The sequence below is a fragment of the Arvicanthis niloticus genome, chromosome X (assembly GCF_011762505.2).
Source record: "Arvicanthis niloticus isolate mArvNil1 chromosome X, mArvNil1.pat.X, whole genome shotgun sequence".
NCBI classification, from domain to species: domain Eukaryota; kingdom Metazoa; phylum Chordata; class Mammalia; order Rodentia; family Muridae; genus Arvicanthis; species Arvicanthis niloticus.
Window position 1 is genome coordinate 100,045,653 of NC_047679.1, and position 14,530 is coordinate 100,060,182.

The 14,530-nt window shown below is 38.2% G+C and overlaps 1 protein-coding gene and 1 non-coding gene across 2 annotated transcripts in view; one reads left to right on the forward strand and one right to left on the reverse strand.

Annotated features, from left to right (window-relative positions):
* LOC143435448 (uncharacterized) overlaps nt 1-14,530 on the forward strand; it is a 127,898-nt gene that overhangs the window by 97,507 nt on the left and 15,861 nt on the right. The window lies entirely within an intron of this gene.
* LOC117695615 (small nucleolar RNA SNORA48) lies at nt 470-612 on the reverse strand. The gene has a single exon (XR_004604666.1). It is a non-coding gene; the product is annotated as a small nucleolar RNA SNORA48 (small nucleolar RNA).

Consider the following 14,530-nt stretch of genomic DNA (forward strand, 5'->3'; position numbering starts at 1 on the left):
CCCTGAACAGGGACATCCACATGTTCTTCAGTGGTAATATGAGCCATGGACATCCACACTGACCACTGGCACTAATAGTCACAGACTCAGACATGGCTTTCAGTGTGCTCGGCTAGGACCTCATCATGGCCCCAGGTGGCAGGGCTGGCCACTCATAACAGGCTCCACCTTTTAACCCCCGAGTTGCCGGTTCCACCACTCTCTTCGTAATACTCAAGTTGGTCCATTTCTCTTTCTCTCCCATCTGATACCACATACTCATACATTGTGGTGGCTCCCACTGCAGGCTGGCCAAGGGGCTGGCAAGCCCCTGGGTGACATCCTTTATCCGCACTGTGTGGCATATCATCAATGGGCTATCTATGGCCCATCTGTGCCATGCACTGGAGGGCAGGTGGCATGGCGGTCCACAGATCTCTTGACTTTCTCCTTCTGTGTTGTGCTGCTTGGATTTGATTTGATTCGAGTTTTATGAGTTCTAGCCATAAGACAGCTTTGGCCACCAAGCCAGGCATCAAGCTAGGATGAACAAAAGACTGCCATCTGCTCTGCCCCTGACTGCTAAGAACATCACCACCAAACAAGATGTCATTTTGCCCATTGCCAGGGGTCTAAACCCATTCTTTTCATTCTTCTTTTAAAATTGCTATTGTCAGGGTATTTTATCATAGCAACTAAGACTTTTGCCACCACACATATCCACATGCTCTGTCTCTCTGTCTCTGTCTCCATCTTTGTATCTCTCTCTTAGATCTCAAAAATTTATGTCAATAAAGTCAGAATTTAATTGGATCAGCCTATAGAACAATTTATGCTCTGGAGTACTGAGAAAACAGTAGAACAATAAGGCTGCAATTAACAAACCCAATAGCAGGGTAGGTTCACGGAAAGAGAAAGCAACCCCTGCCAAAACAATGTGGATTCCAGTTGCAAGTGGCTCTATACATGCCAAGCAGCTTCCTCTGAGAAATATCAGAGGCTTCACACTGTGGGAAGCAAACACAATTCACTAAAATTATCCAGCTAGCTATCAAACAAATAAATGTGCAAATAAGTATAACAACCCCCTCAGGGGGAAGAAAAAAATACCAGAAACTAGAGCTACTAGAACATATTATTCAAAATGTCTCATTTTCAACAAAAATTTATAAGCTATCCAAAATGTAGCCTACATATGTTGCAAAAACAAGCTGCAGATACTGCCCATGAGAACAAGCAGATGTAAGACTTAATAGATAACCCCCTTTTTTCCATATTATATTCTTAACATAAATTTTCCAGCTTTAAAAACAGAATATTTGAAAAGTATGTTCCAATGATCCTCTGGATCTATTTAGAATCTGTTTCAACATTTCCCCTTTCATATACTTTATTAATTTGGGCCATCTCTGTCATTCTTTTGGCAGCATTGGCTATAATCTGCTACGCTAATCTTATCTTTTCAAACATACACTATTTGTATTAATTCTTTGAGAATTTCATTCAATTCAATTCATCTCCCATGTGTCCCCCTGAGTCCTCTCAGGCCTGTCTTCACCCTCTCCCAACTTCATTCATGTCACTCCACTGGACCATTAGACCACATGCTTGAAGAAAAAAATTGACTCTTCATCTCTCAGAAGCCGTTAACAGCTAATAATATCTCCTAAGTTAGGAATCAGGAGCCTTTCTCTACCATCCATTCTGGAACATTGATTGACTTGATCTTGTGCAGGCAATCACAGCTGCTGTAACTCATGAGGGTAGTTTTCCTATAAATCCAGAAGTTATCTCCCCAACCTCTGTTTCTTTCAACCTTTCTCTCTTTTACTTCCACGATTACTTTACTTTGGTGGAGAGTGATATAGATGTCTAATTTAGGAATAAGCAATCCATAGTCTCTTGTTCTCTCTGAACTTGAATCAGTTGTGAATTTTTATGTTTAGGTACTACTCACTGTACAATGAAACTCCAATGAGGTCTGAGAGCTGTGCTACTCAATGGGTACAGAGGTATTAATTTAGAGGCAGCTTGCTACTATTCACAGTTATGGCTTCTTGTCAGCCTCCCAACCTTTGGCTGTTGGCTAGATTTATAGCACCACACATGTGTTTCATTCTGTGTAGTAGTCTTCAATCAGAAAGCAGTTGGTTACCCCTAAACCACTCATGACACTCTTACAACTATGGCCATAACTCATCATTTTGTCATTGTTGTAGTCACAGGATCCACATCTAAATAAGACTGGTCATGACTTTTTATTCCAGCAGCCTACACAGCAGGTTCAGGTACTATGAAAGCAAGCCATTGGGGAGGATGCTTCTTTATTAGTGCCAGCGTGATTTCTCCACTTTCTGTGAACACAGGGCATGTATCTTCAACACGTTTTACTGTTTTTACTGGGTTTTACTGTCAAGTTCTGGTAGGCAGCCAAAGTTATGACAATAGCCTGTATTGTTTTAGGATCTCTGACACACTCATGACCAATAACTCAAAATAAGTTATCCTAGATCTGGCATTGGGATTTTTATTTCATAATCTATTGTTTCTGCAATGATTATTATCCTTTGTGTAGGATAACTTCAAGAGGATACTCTTTGTTTTATTGATTATGTACATTTTTTAAAAATTATTTTATTTTATTTTTTTTTTTTGTGTGTGTGTGTGTGTGTGTGTGTGCCATGATGCATATGTGGAAATCAGAGGACAACTTGCAGGAATAAGTTCTCTCCTTCTACCATATTGTTCCTTGGGACTGAACTCAGGTTGTTAGGCTTTGTGACAATTGTCTTTATCTGTCAACACATCTAATCAGTCTTACTTATAAATTGTTCTGTTTTATCAACTTAAAATTATTTTTACTATTTACATGAGAATTTTATACATTTTTTGAGTCATATTTGCCGCCCTCCTTAAGCTCATCCCAGATCCAGGTCCTTTTTTCTTAGCCCATGAAGTCCACTTTATGCTGTCGACATATTCTTGAATGTGTGGCCTTCCCCTGGAGTGTGGTCACGGTAGTGGGCTACACTTTTGAAGGAAGGTGAATCTCCATTTCCTAGCAGCTATCAGTTGAAAATAACTCCTTGTCTATGGGTGGGACTTCATGCCTACTTCTCTTCTCAATACTTAGATTTGGTCTGGTTTGAGTTTGCCACAAGTGCATATTGTTATAAGTGCTATGAGTTTATATGTGCAGTTGCCATGCTGTGTCTGAAAAATACGGTTTCCTTATAGTCATTCATTGCCTCTGGCTCTTACACACTTTCCAAACCTTCTTATTCTCTGATCCCTGAGCATTGAGAGGAGGAGGTGTGATATAGATGTCTTATCTAGGTTGAGCATTACAAAGTCCCTTTGCTACACCTAAGGAAGACATTGGAACAACACAGAGGAAATTCAGAGAGTCATAAAGACTAGCTTTAAATGTCTATATTCTATCAAACTGGAAAATTTAAAAGACATAGATGAATTTCTCTCTATATATGTATGGATTATCAAAGTTGAATCAAAAAAGGCTGACGATTTGGCTTCAAAGCCCTGGCTGTTCTTCCAGAAGATGAGAGTTTGACTCCCACCTAACAGCTTGACTCCAGTTCTAGGGGCTCTGACCCTCTCTTCTGTCTTCTTGAGTACCAGGTGCATGCAGACCCAACTTGCAGACATGCATGGAGACAAACCCCTCATTTACATAAAATAAGATAAAAATAAAAAAAAACAATTAAAAGTTAAATCACGATTATGTTAACAATTTAGAGAACTGTAACATCCAATAAGATCAAATCGGTAGTTAAAAATATTCCAATGTAAAAACAAAACAAAACAAAACAACAGCAACAAAACCAGGCTAGCCTCATCAAGTTTCGTGTGAGTGTTTATTTTTAATAGAAAACTCAAGAAAGTAAAACTAAAACTGTTTTGTGGAAACTGGGAGTCTGTCTCAAAGCTTAGTTTGCAGACTTTTCTGGACAAGAGGTCAGCAGGACCACTTGCTTCTCTTTGTTTTTTCTTTCTTTCCCCCTGGCCCATGTATTCATCCCTACAGAGTGTTAAATAAAATCTTTAAACAAAATCTTGAAATCTTCTGTGCCCTGGCTAATACCATGTTTGTTTGTTTGTTTTTAAAATCCCACTGTCTGCCAAAAGTTTTTACACTCATGAATTCATGTAATTCTTCCGATTGTATTCTCTAAAAGATAACCCATGTCCTCAATTTTCAGATGCAGAAAACAAGAGTCAGTAATAGTAATTTACCTTGCAGGTCATTAAGCAAATTGACAGGAGGGTTGGGGTTCAAACCCAGATCTTGAGGTGATAATTTCTTTAACGCTAGCTGGGGTCTCCATGTTTCCTATCTCACAGTTGTCCTAAACTCTCCATTTCTCAGTTTGTGCTTTAGTTCTGGCTACTCCCCTTGTTCTGACAAGTTCTTTAAATCAATGGTTCACTGGAAAACAATGAATTAATTTATGAAAGTGACAGAAAGGGACCTGATGCACAACTATTTGTTCAGTAAATAGAATTTTACTATTATCTCCCATTTGAGATTGATTGCCAAACTATAAAATTGATATCATTTTCCATTTTACAGATGAGTAGATAGGCTTAAAGTAGCTAGGAACTGCTAGCAATGATGCACTCATTTTATCTGGAATAAGGCTAGTGGGATATCAATTGTCTAGACTAAAAGATGAGGTCATAAGTTCCATAGCTTATTTTGCTCTCTGTGATGAAGATAAAAAGCAAATGGGACTTTAACCAAACTGCTTTCTTCCTCATATTGTCAACAGTACCCACCAAACCCACTAGCTCACAGTGATTCTCAAAGCAACTCTATAAAGCCTCAAGACCTAGGATACACTTTAAAAATCATTGTGCTATAAACTAAGCTGCCTGTCATAGAAAAAAAAAGAAATCAAAGCTTCATCTTTTCCACCTACAGCAAGGTTACAATCTCATTGCCTTAGTTTTTTTCACTTATGTCTGAATTATTCCCTCTTTAAATATATATTATATATCTATCTCCATCTCTATCTGTCTCATACTAGTCATTCCTTCCTGAACATCCTAATGAAACTGATTCTAGAACATTATCTCTGTCCCTAGTGAATATGTCATCATAGTCATTAGCAAACAGCAATGTAATATGTGTGATCCCCTGTATTTTTGACAAATTTCTTAGGATATTAAAATTTGTAAGTGCTTGAATTCTTCTCAAAAAGAATTATTTCAATTTTACTTTTTTTTTAAATGGGTATTTTTGCCTCCTTGTTTGTTCATGCACCATATGCATGCAGTGCCCACAGAGACCAAAGGAGGGCATTGGGTCCCCCGGAACTGGAATTACAGACAGTTGTAAGCGGCAGTGTGGGTTCTGGGAATTCAACTCCTACCCTCTGAAAGAGTTGTCAGTGCCACAATCTTCCTAGCCTCTAAATTCATTTTGTAAAATGTGCATTAAATCTTTGCACATTTTCTGTATACTTTTAATTATCTCTGGACCATTTTCATGCCTACTACAAAGTAGAGGTAATATAAATTGTTATTACACCAAATTATTTAGGGAATAATGGCAAGAAAAATGTCAGTACATGTTCAGTATGGTCCATATAGGCACATGTATTCTTTTTGTTTTCCAGTGTTAGAGGTTAACAAACCCAGGGCCTTATACCTTGTTCATGCTAGGCAAGCACTGTTGCACTAAGCTAAACCCTCAGATGAGACGAATAGTTTTTCAAATATTTTCTATATATGATTGATGGATCCCATGAATATGGGCCCACAGATATTGATGGATAACCACATTTAATGGCGATGTTTCTTTCCCAAATAAACTCCCTTTAAGTCTACAAAATATAAACTATAACCTTGGATGAAAATATAAGTCATGGTGCTAGATAAATAGATCCATAAAATATTTATCAGGATAGCAGCCAGTATCCTGTAGTATATCATAGGATACCTCCCTGCAATAAGAGCATACAAAACAAAGAACTTTTTATCTTCAATGTATTTTTGGAACTTGTATTTATGACCCAAATCTATGTTGTTCATTGAAAAGCAATTGTTTGCGAATTTGTTACACTCTACTAAATGAGAACATAAGGGGAAAGAAATATAACCTGCTGTGAATGCAAACACTTTTCAGCTCACTTCCTATGGCTTTCCTGTGTAGTGTTAGACAAGACCCTCAGGGCTACAAAAAGTTAAAGGAATTGACCCTTCCCAGAGATATTTCTTTGTTTTGTTAACAGACTTGTCTGGGAGGTAAAAGAATACAATAAAAATGACAAGGTTGCTGATGAGATCTGTAGGAGTTGGGGAGGCAGAGAGATCTCTGTGGGCTGTTTGGTATGGGAAGCCATCAAAAAACTAGACAAATGCTGGGAACTGAGGAAGGGCCATCATTCAGAGGCATAGGGTCAAGATAGGGCATTACAGCCTCATGGAGCAAAGTTAGCAAAAGCCCAGCAGAGTCAAGAATGTGTAAGGCATTTGGAGGAAGATGGTGTAGAATGATCTATACTGAAAAATAGGAAGGATGCCCATGAAAAGTCAGTCTTATAACTAACATGGATCTAATGATATCCCACATTAAGGAGCTTTATGTGATGGCATATTTGGAGGTCAAAGGTCACCAGCTGGTTTCTTCTTTAATCACCTTTCCTTATTCTTTTAAACTTACATTGTATGTACGTATGTATGCATATATGTATGTATTTGTATGTATGCATGTCACCTCATATATATGGAAGTCAGATAACAACATTTGGCAATTCTCTCCTTTCACTATGTGGTTCTCAGGGATCAAGCTTAGGTCATCAGGCTTGGTGACATGTTTCAACTGCTCAGCCTGCTTGTCAGCCCACCCACATAACTTTTTGTGAAAGGGTTTCTCACTGAATTTGAAGCTGACTAATTTGGCTAGGCTGGGTGGCCAATGAGCTTCAGTAACTATTCTGTATACATTGCCCCGACATAGGAGTTTAGGCACACACCACCATGTCTGACTTTTAAAATAAATACTAGGGATCTAAACTCAATTTCTTAAGCTTGATTGACAAGCACTTTACAGACTGAGCAGTCTTCCCAGCCTCCAGTTAGGCATATTTTAAACAGATAATCAATCTCATGGAAACAGAGAGTAGGATGTAACAGAGGCTGGACATAGTGGATGGGAGGGATGTATGAAGAATATAAAATTTCCAAAAAGATTTCTAGTTGAGATTCTCAGAGTTCTTACCACCCAATGTAAATATATAAGGTAGTTTATATATTAATTAGTTCATCTAACTGGTCTATAATATATAAATATATCAAAATCTCATGTTATATACTATAAATATGCACATACTTCTTAATTAAAAATTTAAAATGGCACTGCAATACATCTTCTCATTCTTATCACAAAATACAATACTGAAAAGGGAGAAAGACTCACTTTCATGCCTAGTTTTGAATTCTTGAACTAGAGAAGGATCCCAAACTGTGTACTACTTTAGGGGCCACAGGTATTGGATTCATCTCTGCATTCAATGTTTGCTGAACTGAACTCAAAGACAATCTTTGAAGGGATTACTTAAGGGATTATTTTTTGTTACAACCCTTTTAACCATAGTATATTCTCAATGTAACAATCAGGTTTCCCCCACCCTCCCTCCCTTTAAAAAAAAGAATTGTATAATTTCTCTACCAAATTTCTCTATTCCCAATATAAGAATCATTGTTTTATTTTTAAGTTTTCTGTATTTTAAAATTATTTTATACAGTATGTTTTTGATCATAGTTTTCCCTTTCCCCAACTTCTCCCAGATCCTCACCACCTTCCTTCACATTCAACTTGATATTCTTCCCTCCCTCTTATCTGTAAAATAAAAGTAAAGATCAAAACAAAAAAAAATCCTATCATAGCTACAGATCCTACCTATTGGACTCTTTCGCCTTTCTCATCTCCTGTCACATCGCCTCACTCTGCTCATGTTGCTGACTTCTTTGTTGTTCATTGAACACATCCAGTCTATTGATGCATTTTGTTGTTTGCAATTCCTAATTTCTCTGACTAGAATGTACTCTGTGCACATTATCTCAAGTGCCTCCTTCTCAGTAAGGCCATTTCTTATCATCCCATCTAAATCATAATCTAATACATGTACTCTCTGTTTATTTCTGCTTTATATAGAGAATGTTACTTAAATTTTAATTATTTACCCTTTACCATTAGACATGTGAGCTCTATTAGGGCAGAGATTATTTTCAATGGTTTCTTGCTGTTTTCCTACCTCTCAGAATAGTACCAGGGCCACTATAGATGATAAACAAACTTCATTCACTGAGTAAAAGCTATGTATTAGTTATGTGACCATGGATCAGTGTCTTAAACTAAGGCTCAATTGTCTTATTTATTAAACCAAATGATTGGATCTACTTCATAGTTTTTTGGTGATTAAAATGAGATGTTTACATCTTCTTTCACACAATTTTAACGAGATCATGACCAAAAAATTACAAGAGTCTTCAGTAATTTAATTCAAACAACACTGTTCTACCTCTGTAGAAGGCCAAGCCATCTAGCCATAAACTCTGTAGGTAGAGCTGATCAAGGTAATTATCAGAATTGCAACTACAGAAGTAACGTTCATTTCAGCCCTTTCCCCACTGATGAATGTTTTATTTTTATTAGATACTTTCTTTATTTACATTTCAAAGGTTATCCCTTTTCCCAGTTTCCACCTGGAAACCCCCTACCCATCCCCCTCCCTCTCCTTCTATGAGGGTGTTCCCCCACCCACTCCTGCCTCCCTGCCCTGGCATTCCTCTACACTAGGGCATTGAGCCTTCACAGGACCAAGAGCCTCTCCTCTCATCCATGTCCAACATATGTGATTGGAGCCATGGGTCCCTCCATGTGTACTCTTTGGTTGGTGGTTTAGTCCCTGGGAGCTCTGGGGAGGGGTCTGGTTGGTAGATATTGTTGTTTCTCCTATGGGGTTACAAACCCTTTTAGCTCCTCAGTCCTTTCTCTAACTCCCCCATTGGGGACCCCATGCTCAGTCCAATGGTGGGCTGTGAGCATCTGCCTCTGTATTTGTCAGGCTCTGGCAGAGCCTCTCAAGAGACAGCTATATCAGGCTCCTGTCAGCAAGCACTTCTTGGTCTCCGCAATAGTGTCTGGGTTTGATGTCTGTATATGGGATGGATCCCAAGGTGGGGCAGTCTTTGGATGGCCTTTCCTTCAGTCTCTGTTTCACACTTTGTCTGTGTATTTTCTCCCGAGAGTATTTTGAGTGCAGATGCCGAAATGTTTGCTCTGAGAGGAAGGTGTGACACAGCAGGGGCTTAGCCAGGACATGGTACCAGACAAAAGCTAGTGTGTGTGTGTTTTAGACAAGACAAGGACAGCAAATAATGTCCACATTTTGTTTTACTTGCATGGAGTCAATCTCAGCAGAAATACAACTTAGATACCACTCTCCTAACACATACACTCTGAATATTCTCTTAAGCCCTTAAGGGTGAAAACAATCTGAATTAGTCTGCTCACACAGAGAAATGGGAGCCATAATTATCATTGTCCTATCAATTTTCAGATAGTGCTACCCTTTGTTATATCTAGTACCTTTCACCTATGAGCCCAGTAAACTCAGTCAGGAGTTACCAGGACCCATGCTGTTCTCATCACCTATGCTGGACTCCATCCTGACTCTTCTTCACCCAGTTACAGGTTGCACAAATGGGTCTTCCTGAATGAAAGGAGAAAGTCTTATGTCCAGGCCAGCTGGACAATCAAGTGGGACCCTTAGACCCTGTGGAGAGGACTGAGATGCGAGAGAAAATAAGGAGGCACAGCAAGTCAAGAGGTCTGATCAAGCTGGCAAAATTTTTATTGTTCACACCAGTTATATACTCTAAAAACAAGATATGGGGAGGAATAGGAAAGGAAAGAGGGCTTTGCAGGTGGAGGAAGCTAGCTGCAGCTGTGGGGTCTAACTAAGTTATTCTTGCAAAGCCTTTCCATTACCAGGGGTTCTACAAACATCTATCTAGCAGAATGTTGGCTAAATCTAGAGATCAGGAGGAAGGGTTACTAAGGTGGGTTGCTATGAGGCCTTGTTTGAAGTTCTGAGAACTGACAAGTGAATCATGGAAGGTAAGCAGAAAGAAGAATAGTAGATAGGAGAGCCAAGGGTTAATGTTTGCCTAGAGTAAGGCCTTGCCATGGCTTCCCACAGTCTTATACACTTTCATGTTGTCATCTGCTCCTAACACATGTCTGTAGTTTCACCTTTAATATTATAACTCTTTCTTCTCCATGTTTTATTTACATCAGAGTGAAGCCTTCTATCCATACTATCCATCCATCCATCCATCCATCCATCCATCCATCTCCTCCTCCTCCTCCTCCTCCTCCTCCTCCTCCTCCTCCTCCTCCTCCTCCTCCTCCTATTAGGTTATACCACTGTGTATTGTTGTGTACTGTTATTTAATTACATGTGAAGTACCATATTAGGATTTTATATTTTGATACAGAGACTTGCTAAATGTCTTGTCCTGGACTCAAACTCATGATATTCCAAAGGCTGAGATGAGAAGCATCCTTAGCCCAATACTAGGGTCGTTATATTCGCTGTTCTTAATTCTTTTCTTTTTTTTTTCTTATGAAAAAATAATGTAGGATAGGTTCTATAGCTTTCCTTTTGTAAAAGGAAAACTTGGTTGATTCAGGAAAATGAATTTATTGAGCCATTAAGAAGAGAATGGTGACATTTAATTCTGGATTATGTACCCACTTTTGCTTCAGCACTTCCACAACTGTCAGAAAGGTATATACATACCTTCCCATTGTAGTGTCCCTCTCTATAGTTGCCAAATAAGGGCCTGTCTGTAAGATAGACTTAAGTGGCCAGATTCAGTAACCTGGTGTCAGTATCAGTCTGAGTCTAATTAGGAGAAATAATTGACACGATAGTTTTAAACACACACACACACATGCAGGCAAGCAAGCACAGGCACAAAGGCACGAAAGCACACACAGGCACACACTCAAGGCATGCACGCACATATGCACACACTATCCTTAGGGCTGAGATATAGTGTGAATGGGAGAGTTTCTTCCACCTTTGTTTCTTCAGACAGAGCTGAGATTCAGATAATGATGGAAAAGGTCTAGGTGTGGCTAACTGGTTGACAAACATTTTCTCTGGTGCTATACTCATAAAACTTGCCAGAAAACAACCCATTGAACATTTTCAGAAACATACTTTTGCTGGGTTTCATGGGCTGTATCATTTTATAGAAACTAACCACAAAACCACTGTCTTAGTTAGGGTTTTCCTGCTATGAACAGATACCATGACCAAGGAAACTCTTATAAGGACAATATTTAATTGGAGCTGGATTACAGTCTCAGTCCATTATCATCAAGGAGGGAACATGGTAACATCTAGGCAGACATGGTGCAGGTGGAGCTGAGAGTTCTACATCTTCATCTGAAGGCTGCCAGGAGAAGACTGGTTTCCAGGCAGCTAGGATGAGAGTCTTAAAGCCCACCTCCACAGTGACACACCTACTCCAACAAGGCCACACCACCTAATAGCCCAACTCCCTGGGCCAAGCATATGCAAACCATCAGAAGCAATTAAGAGGGGAGTGGACTGAGGAGCTTTTATCTGGGAGATGCCACCCACACAGCACAGGAGCTTAGCACTGCCAAAAGTATCTGTCTCATGGAACACACTGGAAGTAGGAACACAAACCTCTTCTTCTCATGTCTATTTTGTATCTGCTGACAAAAGTAGTATTGTAATGGCTAGAAGAGGAAATCTGTTTAAAGAGCTCAGATCCAGCCTCACAGTTATAGAACACTATGCTGCAAAATAACCCTCAAACTGCTAAGTGTCATATTTGTTAAGTTTCGCCTATTCCTAGATTCTAGCCTGTGGGGTGACTCTCTACTTTTTTCATCCCAGTCAAAATCTGATAAACATATTCTTCTAATTTTAATTTGTGTTGATTCCACTTAGTATAAACATTCATTAAGAAAAATTGGAAAATTCATTGCTTTCATAGAAAAATTCAAAATAATCCCTATATCTATGAGGGACAACCACATTTAACTTTAATATATGAATATATGTTCTTATAGAAACAGATTTCTCTATATAATACAGTTATAGCATTGATATAGAAGGGAACATTTTTTGATAGAGAATAATTTGTTTTCTTTAATAACTAGTAAATCAATTTATATATAAAGTTGAGGGCTATTAGAAAATCACAATGAAATTTATACAAGGTCCTTAGGAGAAACACAGCTTCTACACCAAAAGCGACCTTCAGTAAACAAAGAACATTAACAAAGGACTGAAGTGCATACTCAGAAAAACTTCTCACTTATAATAAAATTGGAGCGCAGAAAACTGGCTGACAAAGACTATATCCATAATTGAGATTAAAATTGTTATAGTCTTTTAACAATATTTTTATCCTTTTAGAATTTCACACAGTGTTTTGAAATATTCACCCCTCCCACAATTCTTTCTACATCAATCATCTCTACTTTCTCTTCCCTTTCCATCCAGCTCTGAGTTTTGTTCTTTTTTCTCCCTATCAAGTCTAGTATGTATATGAATGCCATTCTCAACATTCTTCTGTCTAATTTTATGAATGAAAGTTTGTCATATGTTGTGTCTTCGGGTTTTACTGCTGTGAACAGACACCATAACCAAGGCAACTCTAATAAGAACAACATTTAATTGGTGCTGGCTTACAGGTTCAGAGGTTCAGTCCATTATCATCACGGTGGGAACGTGGCAGCGTCCATGCAGGCATGGTTCAGGAGGAGCTGAGAGTTCTACATCTTCATTTAAAGACTTCTAGAAGACTGACTGTCACATGGTTACAAGGAGGGTATTATTGCCCACGCCCACAGTGACAGGATTCCTCCAACAAGGCCACACCTCCTAACAGTGCCACTCCCTGGGCCAAGTATATCCAAACCACATGTTCTATATAAAAATAAGGAAAACATCTTGACTACCATACTTGTGAATCCTTAATCTTTGACAATATGACAGTATTTCACAGTGGTTAGAAAGTATAGTTCAACAAACATCGAGTCTCTGAAGCTGTTTCCTTGTTTTTATAAAATAGAAAAAAAGCCGTACCTACTTCACAGGCTTATCACAAGAATTAAATTATATATAACATGCTATGACTGTTACAAATTAAAGACTAATGGATGCATACTATCATCACCTTTTAGTAAGCATGATGCATATCGATGAAAACAACCATGAAAGCAATCACACAGAGTGAATTCTGGTCCACTATCATATATCATATGAAGGGATTGGCCTAATCAAGTGTATCTTTCTTTCATTCTTGTTTCAGTGAACAAAATGGAAGTTTAGAGAAACAGAAAATTGTCCTATTTATATAAAAATGCAAGTGTGCCATCCCTTCCCCTTAGGAGAAGCCATAACATAGGAGGCTGAATCCCTCACCCATTCAGTTGGCAAAGCAGAAGAGAGAAAAGCAAAAAGGGTTTCAAAGAAACCTAATTCCAGACATAAATACATAATATGCTTGAATACATACAAGCTGCTGCCATTTCCCTAATCTCTTATCACAGTTCCATTTCTGCATTAGAGAAGAGGCTTTCTGTGCATCAGGATGATACCTTGCCAGCAATATTAATACAACAAAGGTATGGTACCCCACTGCCTTTCCCTACTGACTCATTTCAAGTCAGCAAAGAAGTGATGCATGATGCCAAATAAAGAAGGAAGTTTGCTTTAGGTTTAAATCGCAATTTATTTACTAAAATCTACTTCTTAGAATCCTAAAAACCACATTGTATTTACATTTAGCTTGCTCATTTTACTTAATATTTTGAATACTACAGAAGTATCAGGAATGTTTTGATCATTTGCTTTTAAAAAATTTAGGAATCTTAGAGATGAAATTATTTTTGTAATAAAAAGATATTTTTATCAGCTGAGGAGAAATAAGCAGGAGTTTTGTTCTCGTCTGTTTGGTACCATGTTCAGAGATCTTATAATTCCCTATAGGCACAGATAGGCAGATATGTCGAGGTAGCCTGGAGGAGTGTAATATAGTGGAATGCTGTCTCCAGTGGTTACTTGCTCTAAAAATTTATAATCATAGTTTGCTTCTGGTTTCTAGTTCCAAAAATTTGTAAATAAATTATATTTTTATGTGACTTTTCATACATCTTTTATTATGGATGCTTCCTTGCCTTCCCCAGGAGGGAAAACACTTTTTAATGATTGTTTTAAAAGTAAATTCCTATCTTTATGTCTCCTATGACTATCATATCCAAATTTTTTCTTTCCTGGAATATGAGGATATGTCTTTGGGACACTTTGGGCTCAGTAGTATGTGAGATAATGAACTCTCTTTCCTAAAGTATATTTTTAGTTAACAGTCTATTTTTCTAGCATCTAGGAAAAATATGATATTAATTTCTATTACAGTATCTATATGATATTTCATGGGCACCAGGACAGAATCCTCAAAACATTGTTACACT